Here is a 12,289-nt window from a genome sequence, read left to right as displayed (position 1 = left end):
TGGAAAAAAGTAAAATCACAAAAATACAGCTATAACTCCGAGAAAAATTCAAAACGGAAAGTCCGCAATAGAAATTTAGTCTTATGCTAGTATGTAAAATAGCACTTAAAAAGGCTTTACTTTGTATTTGAATTAAAAGAAGAATAAAAAAAAATATGGCAAGAAAGTGGAATCCATATTGTAGGTTTTTCTTATAGTATTGTTTTATTATCGTTTATTTGATATCTACACTTATCATGTGATATATTTATGTACGGTGGTTAGCGCTTGTTGGCAGCTCCCACTTTGAAGTCGAGTAAATCCTTATTAATGTGATTATTATATGTGAAATTTGCTCTGGAAGTGTAGAATAGTTATACAGGTCGAGAACTCTAGATTTCCTGACGTCAGAATAAATTTGCATAGTAATTTTCAAAATACAAGGCCAAAAATGTCCTTGAAAAACTGACCATTCGACTCAATGAACTACAATGCATTGTGGGCTACTACGAGTTTACTACAACTCGAAAACACGTGGAATTAGTGAAAAGACTGTCAACTAATATAGTGTCTGGGACTCTCAAAATAAATGTTTTGTTCTGCGAACATGTTCATTGTAAAATATATAACACAATCTTCAATTTGCATGCTCAGATTGAAAAAGTATTGCTTACGAGCTTTACTGTTCGTCTTTCTTTCTCGCCTTAAAAAAGTAGTTAAACATGTTTTTTTCCCATAGTTATGCATTGTACCTGTGCTGTAATGTCACGACGTGAAACCATGAAATTTCGGATGAAGTGATCACTATCAAGTATGAAAATTTTGTAATCTCTTTTAAACATATATAATGTCATTCCAAAACATTTCTGCCTCGAAAAACACAAAACTGGCACATATATGTACTGGATGTTTAAACTTTTATCAGGATCTGAACATCATTATATTCAGTGTGCTAAAAATAAGTATTATGAAAGCTCGGGCGGCAAATAGCTTAACATATTTTGTATAGTTTCATCACCCGATAAATAAAATTGAGAATGAAAATGGGAAATGCCTTCAACAATGAAAAAAACCCATACCGTATAGTCGGCTATTAATGGCCCCGATTGATGATTATACGCTGTTGTTTCTTAAAGATAAATATATAAACAAATTTTTTCCTCGATTTAAATTACTTTTTAAACATAAAAGTAGGTACAATATGAAACAAAACATTTTTGAAAACACTTAAAATGTTTAGTGACCCCATCAGATACTTGACAAACTCTAAGTCTTCGTCTTTTGTATGAACACAACATTCATGGATCACACATTTCTCTTTACATGTAACTATCTATACGAAAGTTGCTGCACTCAAAAGACATGAATATTAGCATCGGCTGTTATCGACGGCTAGCTTTACACTTGTATGTTTGTCTTATGGGTAATAGTGTTATTCACTGTTGTTTCGTTGCTGTTTGGTGGATGAATACATGAAATCTGCATGTCATCATCAAACATGTAAATAACTATATATCTGGTAATTCAAACACTTGTTTCTTCGCATAGAAACAACTCTTCATTAATCTGAGCATGGAACGAATACGTTATATCACGAACTATAAATTTGGATACAAAAAATGAAAAACTAAGCGAAATTGTTAATCCCGCATTGCACGAAAAAATGTGTTGTATTTCAGTAAGTAGCACGTGTTCTTGGTTGATTGAATACACGTAGTAGTCCATAATGCATTGTTACTCATTTAGTGGATTGGTCAAAAACCCAGGTACCAATAAATTGCGTCACACGTAAATAAACAATTACACGTGCGAGACCATAAGTATGCTAATTTATGCATTTCCATATAAGGTAGTGTTCCTGACCTGTTATACGAATATTCAGAAATACAAAACTGTGGTGAACTTGATCAAAGAAATGGATTAGATACACATTTATTTTCCATTAACATTTTTGTTTACACTGTGTTTAAATGGCCGTGAACTCATTTCTTTCAAGAAGGCTATTTTTAGCCACGATACTAAACAAAACAGTAATCAACCAGCTGTGGACGATTAACTACAGTACCACCAACGTGAAACTTGCCCATCGCACCAGGCGTGGAACTAAAGGTGGAAGGAAAGTTGTTCGTTCTATTCGTATTTGGTAAGTTCAAGTAGAGATTTTATACCAAAACAAAAGCAACATGGAGTGAATATCAATAACTTAAGTCAATTAGCATTTCATACCAGTGCAATACCAACTTCATCAAATCAACCAATAGCATCCATTCCATCTATTATAAAGCCTCGGATACCTTAAAAACAAATTGACTTCTGTACAGAATTTATTAAATTTTGCTAAGATCCAAAAAGCAATTAGTAACAACAACAAGTGTTTATCGCTATTTTCATTGAACTGTAGATCAGTAAAGAAAAAAAACTGTCTCACTCTGCGATTTCATACAGTCAAATAATGTGGATTTACTTGCTTTATCAGAAACTTGGCTTGGTACTACAATTGACAAACTCGTGACTTCTGAGCTCATTCCAAAAGGATACGATATACATCAGGTATCACGAAAAGACCAAAGAGGCGGCGGTCTAGCTGATGTCTACAAAACATATCTTGATGTCAAAGTAGTTAAAAACGATTGTCATTCTACCCATTTCGAACTAATGGAGAGTAAAATTGCTACAAAAAATCAACACCTTCGATTATGCGTGATATATCGTCCACCTCCATCGAAAGCAAACAAATTCCGAAATTCAATCTTCTTTGAGGAATGGTCACGGTTTCTTGATCGTACTGTTGTTGTTTCAGAAGAACTTATTATAACAGGAGATCTAAACTTTCATCTAGACGATCCGACGGATAACGATGCACATAAATTTCTAGAAACGCTCAAGGAACATGGACTCTCGCAAAATGTCACCGGTAAAACACATGTACATGGTCATACCCCCGATGTAGTCATAACGAGAGAAAACAGTTCTATTTTGAGTGATATACCTTCAATTCAGGACCCACATCTCTGTGATAACAAAGGCAAACCCTCTGGTGATCATCTTGCAATTTCGTCACAAATTAACATCGCTAAACCACCAAATCAGCGCAAAACAGTGACATTTCGGAAATATCGTGATATTGTAGTCAAAGATCTTATCACTGACTTGAATAATTCCACCGTTCTTTGTAATCCGGAAGGATCATCAGATGAACTGGTGAAAGTATATAACTCTGAAGTTCAAATAATCATCGATAAACATGTTCCATTACAAACAAAAGACATTTTGCTAAGACCTAACACGCAGTGGTATACCGATGAATTGCATTCAGCAAAAAGAGAACGCCGAAAAGCTGAGAGACAAATGCGTAAAACAAATTTAGAGGTGCACAAACAGATTTATAGGGACAAAAGTGTACAATCAAACATACTGCTCTTCAAATGTAAAAATGAGTACTTTTCTAAAAAAATCCTAGAAATTGGAAACGATCAAAAACAGCTGCACAAACTTACGAACAATCTCATGGGAAATAAAGCAGAAACTGTACTACCATCACACCAGGTCGAACATGCACTATCCAATAGATTTGGTGAATTCTTTGTTGGGAGAATAGACACAATTCGCAACAACCTGAGTAATTCGAACAAAACATCAACAGCAGTTGATAATCCTTGAAGCCGATGTGAAATTCGACGGAAATCCGCTTACTTCGCTTTCACCAGCGTCAACTGAAGAAGTTCGAAAGATTATCAAGAGAGCTCCAGTAAAGTCATGCGAACTCGACCCAATTCCTACTTACCTATCGTGCTTGTAATTCAAAAGAAACGGCTTTACTACGGGTTCACCATGATATAGTATTGGCATTTGATAATAACTGTTGTGCGGTACTTGTTATGCTCGATCTATCTGCTGCATTCGACAATATCGACCATCCAATCCTGATCAATCGTTTAGAATACTCTTACGGCATAACTGGCTCAGTGCTGTCATGGATGAGATCCTATCTTGAAAGTCGAACTCAACGTGTACCAATTGGCTCCGTATTGTCAGATGTAATAAACATTAAATATGGCGCTCCACAAGGTTCAGTATTGGGACCCTGATTGTATTGTATTTTTGCAAAACCGATCAGTGAAATATGTCGGCTACACAACTTAAGCTATCATGGGTATGCTGATGACACGCAAGTTATCAAACCACTCGATAATTGGGACAACATATCTTCCCGTCTAGAGACTTGTTTAACTGACATTAGTAAATGGATGTGCTTAAACATGCTGAAACTGAACCAAGACAAAACGGAACTGATTTTATTTTCACCAAAAAATCGTGTAAAGGAATTTTCAAATTGTCATCTGTTATTTGATGGATCAATAGTAAGCAATGCATCTGTGGTAAAAAATCTTGGTGTTTATTTTGATAGAACATTAAGCATGGAAAAGCAGGTCAATGGCATCACGAAATCGTGCTTCTTCCAAATTAGGAACATTGGTAGAATTCGGCAATATATCACTGAGGATGACTGTAAAACTTTAGTCTGCTCGCTCGTCACGTCACGTCTAGACTACGGAAACGCTCTGCTTTATGGAGTAAATACCAGTTTAGTCAATAAGTTACAGCGAGTACAGAATACGGCAGCCAGGCTCGTTACACGTACCAAGAAACATGATCATATAACACCAGTTCTTGTGTCTCTTCATTGGATCCTGGTGCAGTACCGACTACAATATAAACTTCTTTTGTATACTTTCAAAATCCTGCATGGCCTAGCGCCCGTCTATCTTGAGGAACTCATTAGTGCCTATCAACCATCAAGATCTCTTAGGTCGGAAAATGCCATGCAGCATATACAACCTCGTGTACGCACCAAAATCTATGGAGAAAGACGTTTCGACAAAGCTACTGCGAGTCTCTGGAACAATCTTCCTAGCCATCTAAGACATGAACACTCAATCGAACTTTTTAAGAAAAATTTGAAAACCCATTATTTTAGACTCGCTTTCAGTGATTACATGTAACTTTTTATACTGACAATGGCTTTTTAACTTTGTTCTTTTCGTTGTAGTATAATATGCCTTTTAATTATGATTATTTATTTTTCAACTTTTCTGTTCCTTTTGGCTTTTATTTTCATATGTGTTTCAAAATTTTATTTCATTCTTATTGCATTGATTGTTTTAATGTTTAACACCCTTTTTTTTAACTGCATTGATTGTTTTATGTTAAGCGCTTAAGGTAATTTTAATTAGATAATGCGCTATATAAATATTGTAAATAATAATAATGACTAACTGAAGTGTGTGTGCTTATAATTAGTCTTAAGTTTTTTTTATATTGTGTCTTGTGTATTGTCTGTCTGTTTGTCTTTTTCTAGTAATGACGTTGTCATATTATTTTTGATCTATGAGTTTGCCTGTCCCTATGGTATCCTTCGCCCCTTTTTCAAAGAAAAGAGATGTGTCAATCTGTGATCCTGAATTATAGCCAGGAGAGAAAGTTTGATACTATTTATATAATTTTATTTTCAATCTTTTATAATATGAGGCAGACCAAATAATAAATTCATTCCTTTCACTTACATGTATTTGGGACATTATACTTTTTGTTTTTTATTTGTTGTTGAATGCAATTAATGTTGTTTTTGTATTCAATTTAAGTTGTTTATGTCTGTCTACAAGCCGTGGTTCTATCGAGGCGCGATTCTGGCGTATTGGATTTTAAACCTGTGATTCTTTGTCTTATATGTTCTCCTGTTTATTTGTATTGTAATCCTGTAATATTATGTTGTCATTTTAATGTTATATTTAACATTGCCATTAAAGTGCGAGGTTTGGCATGCCACAAAACCAGGTTCAACCCACCATTTTTGTCTTTAAAAATGTCCTGTACCAAGTCAGGAATATGGCCATTGTTATATTATATGTTGTTTCTGTGTGTGTTACATTTTAAATTTGAGTTTCCGTTGTGTCGTTTGTTTTCTCTTATATTTGATTGTGAATTCACAATACTAAAAGGCGTGTCACGGTACTTTTCTTTCCCAAATTCATGTATTTGATTTTTATGTTATATTTGATATTCTCATCGGATTTTGTCTAATGCTTAGTCCGTTTCTGTGTGTGTTACATTTTAATGTTGTGTCGTTGTTCTCCTTTTATATTTAATGCGTTTCCCTCAGTTTTAGTTTGTTACCCCGATTTTGTTTTTTGTCCATAGATTTACGAGTTTTGAACAGCGGTATACTACTGTTGCCTTTATCTATCAAAATTATGTCGTTAGTAGACACACTTTTCCAAAACACTTATATTCGGGCTTGGAATAATTGACACAATGGGAAGTTTATTTGCCGACGTGAACCAAAGTGTACAACAAAACTAATGTGTTAACTTATGGACCGACATAGGACAATTAATCTTTGTTATGTACGGAAAGGTAGCAACAATGAACGAAACGAAACTCAATTTCGGGCAGTTTGTTGTTACTGCACTTTGAGGCACAATATTTCTCAGTTGTGAAACATTTCCGTTCATTTCAAGCCAAGCCAAGCCAAGTGAAAAGGATAACTGAAACTACCTAAAATAGTGGACAGTTTTTCAAACCAAAATCATCATCCCCCCCTCCTTTTCCACCCTCCTACTCCTCCGAAAAACGAAATAAAACAAGAACGAACAGTGCATGGTCCTTATGGACTGACGTATGACAGAAACATATGTCTGAAGCAGATGCTTCAACCTTCATGGACTAGTTCCTTATCTTTTCTCTATATGGCTTAAACAGATATAAAGTTCATTGATAAAGATACGATTTCGACGATTTCAAACTTCAATCTATGACAAACGGGACGATTTCAACATCCCAATTATCATCAGTAGCAAACCCTCTGTCCCCTTGTATGGTGTTTACATGTCTCAGTTGATACGTTACGGTCGTGCATGTTCACACTATACGGACTTTATATACAGGAGTTTGCTCATTAAGCAGAAACTGCTCCAACAAACTTATGAGGAGGAAAGATTAAAAATGGCACTCCGTAAACCGTATAAACATCATCACAAATTGGTTGATCCATACGATGTGTTTGTGATTAAACTTACTAAGGACATGTTTTACACGCCTTATATTCTGGTTTGCCATTATTGTCGTCTGTTCCTTTAAGTACTGAACGTGACCTATTCCTGACTATGACTGGATTGTTGAGTGTGAATTTGCATTGCTATAATACGTATTCAGTTAAAAAAAATAATTTGTAATTATGTTTTTTTGTTTTCTAATCGTATGTAAAAGTGAAGATAATTAATCACCCCGTTCATTTGTATGATATAGTTTAAAGCAACTGTGTACACATGATTTATTTGTTTTACACAGTTGGATTTGAAAGAAAGGCCGATATAGTTTAGTTGCACTATTACTAACACAATTCTGTATTAATAATCTTGATATAGTTATAAAATATAAAACAACATAATTAGAAACCTAATATTGATTTAGAGCCATTTTGTTCTAGAAATTTACCTGTGCCGTTATTTTTGTGGCTTTGATACATTCGTGTGACAGACGAACAGTTCGTAATTCTGTGAATCTGTTGTTGTGTACTGTCCTGAATTAATTATAGTTATTTGTTGTTATTCCGTAGTGAACATGTCGAAATGTACTATTATATTATCTATTTATGTATTTCTCTGTCGTTGGTGTTTTTGCATTCATTTGTGCTTTTTACTTGCATTTTTGTTTGTGTGCTGTGTTCCCGTCATATTATGTTGTCATTTAATCAGTATATTTAACATTGCCATAAAGCGCAGAGGTTTTGGCTAGCCATAAAACCAGGTTTTTTTTTCTTCTTAAAATGTCCTGTACCAAGTCAGAAATATGGCAGTTGTTATATATAGTTCGTTTCTACGTATGTTGTATTATCGGGGTTTTTTTTTGGTTGCATTTCAGTGGTCTCCTTTACGTCGGTTTCCTTTTATACATTAAGTTGATACGTTTTCCTTTGTTTTCGTTTATAACCCGGATTTGTTTGCTATCAATAGATTTATAACTTTTAAACAGCGGTATACTACTGTTGCCTTTATTACTCATAATACTCCTATGTAACAAGAGAGAGAACCATAATACGCTTTCACTTCGTCATGGTATATAGATATTGATACTTTGGTTAGTTAACATGTATCATTGTCTGTTTGTTTTGTTCAGACCTTGTTGTCAATATAGTGTAATTTTATGTAACTGTCTTGCAAGTGAGGGATTAAGCTAGATTTAAAACCAGGTTTAATGCATCATTTTCTACATAAGAAAATGCCTGTATCAAGTCAGGAATATGATAGTTGTTTACCATTCGTTTGATTTGTTTGAGCTTTTGATTTTGCCATTTTGCAAAGAAACAAACATTATGTACATCAACTGCACGTGTTCAACAGAAAGGTGCAATGACGGATGTGCAAGACTATCGGAATAACAAGTAGTTATGATTAGTCAAAACGAACATTCATTAAAGAAAACATTACGTTAGGCAAAAACAGGAAATGATGTTGATAGTCTTATTCGCATATTTTAAAGATCTTTTCAAACTGTACAGTAAGATATGCAATTCACCAATTGATTGTTTGTAGTCACAATTTACAGTGAACGAACTAACAATAATAATCAAATACTGAAGATTTTTGCACGAATCACATGAATCGCATTGTATATAATTGATTTATTAATGTATATTAGGTTATTTTAAAACTTATTTAGTCAAAGTTATATAAATATATTCATGTCAATACAAAATGAAAAAATTGCAGGTTGACAGTTTGTTTATGTGTTACATATTTGTTTTTCGTTTATTTCTTTACATAAATAAGGCCGTTTTGAATTGTTTTAAATTGTCTTATCGGGGCCTTTTATAGCTGACTATGCGGTATGGGCTTTGCTCATTGTTGAAAGGCCCTACGGTGACCTATAGTTGTTAATGTCTGTGTCATTTTGGTCTTTTGTGGATAGTTGTCTCATTGGCAATCATACAACATCTTCTTTTTTATAGTTGCACTTTACAAAATAGATTTTGACATACAATTTAAAACAGCCAATGGAATTCCTTCTTCTAAATGATTTATTATCTGAGTAGATGAAAGAATATGCATGCCTATAAAAGTCCAAGTCATATACAATATTTTTAAAAATTTCACTTTTGGTTAAGCAGTAGAGCTTCCACTCTTGGCAATTCATATTATCAAATATCTAGTACATGTACTGTAAAATTTACCAATATTTTCAAAAGGTGTCACAAAGTTGTTAAGGAAACAAGCCAACAATGCACGTTACGTGATGTGCTTACCATTCCGGAACACCTGCGATCTCCCTCAGTTTGTTTCGGGGTTCGAGTTGCTTAGTTTTTAATTTTCTTTGTTGTGTTTTCTGTACAATTGTCTCTCCGTCTGTCATTTTCGTTTCTAGCAATAGCGTTGTCAGTTTATTTACGACTTATGAGTTTGAATGTCTATCTGGTAGCTTTTGAACCTCTTTTGTTATTTATTCGATGTCCTATTTCGCTTCAAGCATATTCATAAGTAAGGCGTTTACCTCCATATGCTTTAAGTATTTGTGTAATATAAAAAGACACATTTGATAAACGTGTATTTCACTCACAGTTGTAACTTCTTTCTGGTTGCTCATTTTGTAAATTTTGAGCATACATCGTTTTACACAAAGAATATTCTGACTTTCATATAATTTGTTGTCTAAAATTCTTTAGTGAAAGTTCTTCTCTGTTTTTTTCAATTTTTGTGAGTCAACCTTTTTTTTATCAGAAGAGAAAAACCAGTACTAGATAACAACTCTCTACTTATCCAATTGTCAATAGGTCGCAGTCTTTCATCGTATAGCTGGTAAGTTAACCTTTATTGAATCTTGCAACACTCTGCTCTTTCGACATGTTAATGATTAAAGTCTTAAACTGATAGAGCAACGTTTGTTTTTATGTTTTAGATCTTCTAAATCGTTTACGTTGTAAAGTATTTTTAAAGCATTTTACACATTAATGATATATTTCAAAGCATTTCTTATGTCTTTCAACAAATGATAACTTTTTGGGAAGCATGTTTTCTTTCATAATTTGTTTCTTAATCCAGTTTGCAAATAACAGATACAGGTTTTTAATACTCATCAAAGAGATTCCATTGTTCCGTTTGATGCTTCTTATATTTAGAAAGATGCCAAAACCATTCGACATAATAGCGGGTGCCAAAAAAGAAAACTATATAACTTGTAATCTATTAACATTTGTTAGATTCGCCGCAACCATTAGACATAACTGCGGGTGCCAAAATAGATAAAACTATATAACTTATAATTTATTTACATTCGTAAAATTCGCCAAAACCATTAGACATAACTGTGGGTGCCAAAATAGAAAACTATATAACTAAACATATTTATATTCGTTTCAAAAATTGCTAGAGTTTGTAACGGTTGCCATGCTTCCTACTATGTATTTTATTGTAGGACTAATCTTTGTGTATGGAGTCAATACTAAATCAATCCAGAACGAGACTTTGGACGAGAGTACATTTGTGACAGTTGATATGTTAGTTAATTGGAAAAGAAATATGACCGACTATATAACACGCATGATCGAAGAGAGTAAGTAGTTATTTCTTAAAACATCATCATTATTAATTTTTAAATGTTAAGATTTGATTTTTCTAAATAGCGGTTATGACATATATAGCATTAAAAATTTGAACATTGAATGGACTTTATTTTCTTTTATCTTTAACATGTTTAATTCATATAAATGTTGTTACAATTACAGAACTTTCGAGATATGAATAAGAATTACATATATATTGACCTTTTTAAATTAGTTAAGTTTCGGTACATAATGGACAATAGGTATGTAGATGACATAGTTATATTAAACATTCAATTTATTTCCCTTAGTATTGTACATACTGGGTTTTATTTCAGATTCTATTAAAAAGGCGAAACGAGTGTTCTTCCATGCAAAAATGCCTGCTGCCGATATAACGTATAATAAAAACTCAATTGTACAATTTACTACCTTGGTATACAACGAAGGAAATCATTTCAACCCAGGAGATAGTGTCTTCGTTTCGCCAGTCTCGGGTGTTTACCTTTTTTCATGGACAACTCAATCAATCCAAGGAAAATTTGTTAATACAGAATTAAGAGTTGACAATACCGTCAAGGAAACGCTCCATGTTAATCTTGGTTCAGCCGTTGGACTCTTGTCAGTCACACGTGTTGTTATCTCGAAGGTCAATGCAAATGACCATGTATGGATTCAGACCAGTGGAAGTTCCTCTGAAAACGTTTTTGAATATAGGTATAACTCCCAAAGTTCCTTTACGGGTGTTCTTTTATTTTTAACATAATAAAACAAACATTTTTGAATTGAGATACTGATACTAGTAATAAAAGTACTATAGTTTCATACATAGAAAAGTGTTTGTTTTTCAGGTGTGCTCCATAACACTTCTCCATGTATACATGTATATGTGTTTGGTATATTTTTATGCTCAGTTTTTGTCATCATCTTTTATTTATAATTATAATTCGCAAGGTTTATTCTATTTTTTATTTTTATTTTATACACATTATTCATGAAGCTTTTATTTGAGAAACTATTGTGAACTGTGAACTGTGTTAAATAAATAAAGCAAGCCTGAAACGTTGATCGTAACTTTTAAATCTCATCATTATTTTATCTTAAAACGAAATTAGGTGTAACTGTTTCATGGAGTTTTGAATACTTTATTTGATTTTTATCTGTACAATATTTAATATATCATGTTTTAATATATTAATATTTGATATAACTGTGCTTTCACTTTTTATACATGTTATACTTATTCACATGGTTGACCGTTATGGAATAACCGTTTCACAGATTATATCGGATATGTTTCTAACGTCGTAACTACAATCCCGTTCCCTTTCATGAATGTGACCAACCGAATTAGACTATTTATCGAATTTGTTATAATATGAGCAACACGACGGGTGCCACATGTGGAGCAGGATCTGCTTACCCTTCTGGAGCACCTGAGATCACCTCTGGTGGGTTTCGTGTTGGTTATTCTTTAGTTTTCTATGTTGTCTCATGTGTTCTATTGTTTGTCTGTTTGTCTTTTTTTCATTTTTAGCCATGGCGTTGTCAGTTTATTTTCGATTTATGAGTTTTACTGTCCCTCTGTATCTTTCGTCCCTCTTTTATATTTCTCTATAGATAAGTGTAAAGGATGTTATTTTTATGTGACTCTCACTTATGAGTCTTATGTAGACGAAACGTAAGCCTGGCGTATCAAATTATAAGCCAGGTACC

At 33.4% G+C, this 12,289-nt stretch overlaps 1 long non-coding RNA gene across 1 annotated transcript; it reads left to right on the top strand.

Moving 5' to 3' along the window:
• Positions 1–10,250: 10,250 nt before the first annotated feature.
• On the top strand, positions 10,251–11,783 carry LOC143074455 (uncharacterized). Its single transcript, XR_012977868.1, has 2 exons — positions 10,251–10,584; positions 10,912–11,783. It is a non-coding gene; the product is annotated as an uncharacterized LOC143074455 (long non-coding RNA).
• Positions 11,784–12,289: the final 506 nt, after the last annotated feature.

This window comes from Mytilus galloprovincialis, chromosome 5 (assembly GCF_965363235.1).
Source record: "Mytilus galloprovincialis chromosome 5, xbMytGall1.hap1.1, whole genome shotgun sequence".
NCBI classification, from domain to species: domain Eukaryota; kingdom Metazoa; phylum Mollusca; class Bivalvia; order Mytilida; family Mytilidae; genus Mytilus; species Mytilus galloprovincialis.
The sequence above is the reverse complement of the archived record's forward strand: the minus strand, read 5'-3'. Positions and strand labels throughout refer to the sequence as shown.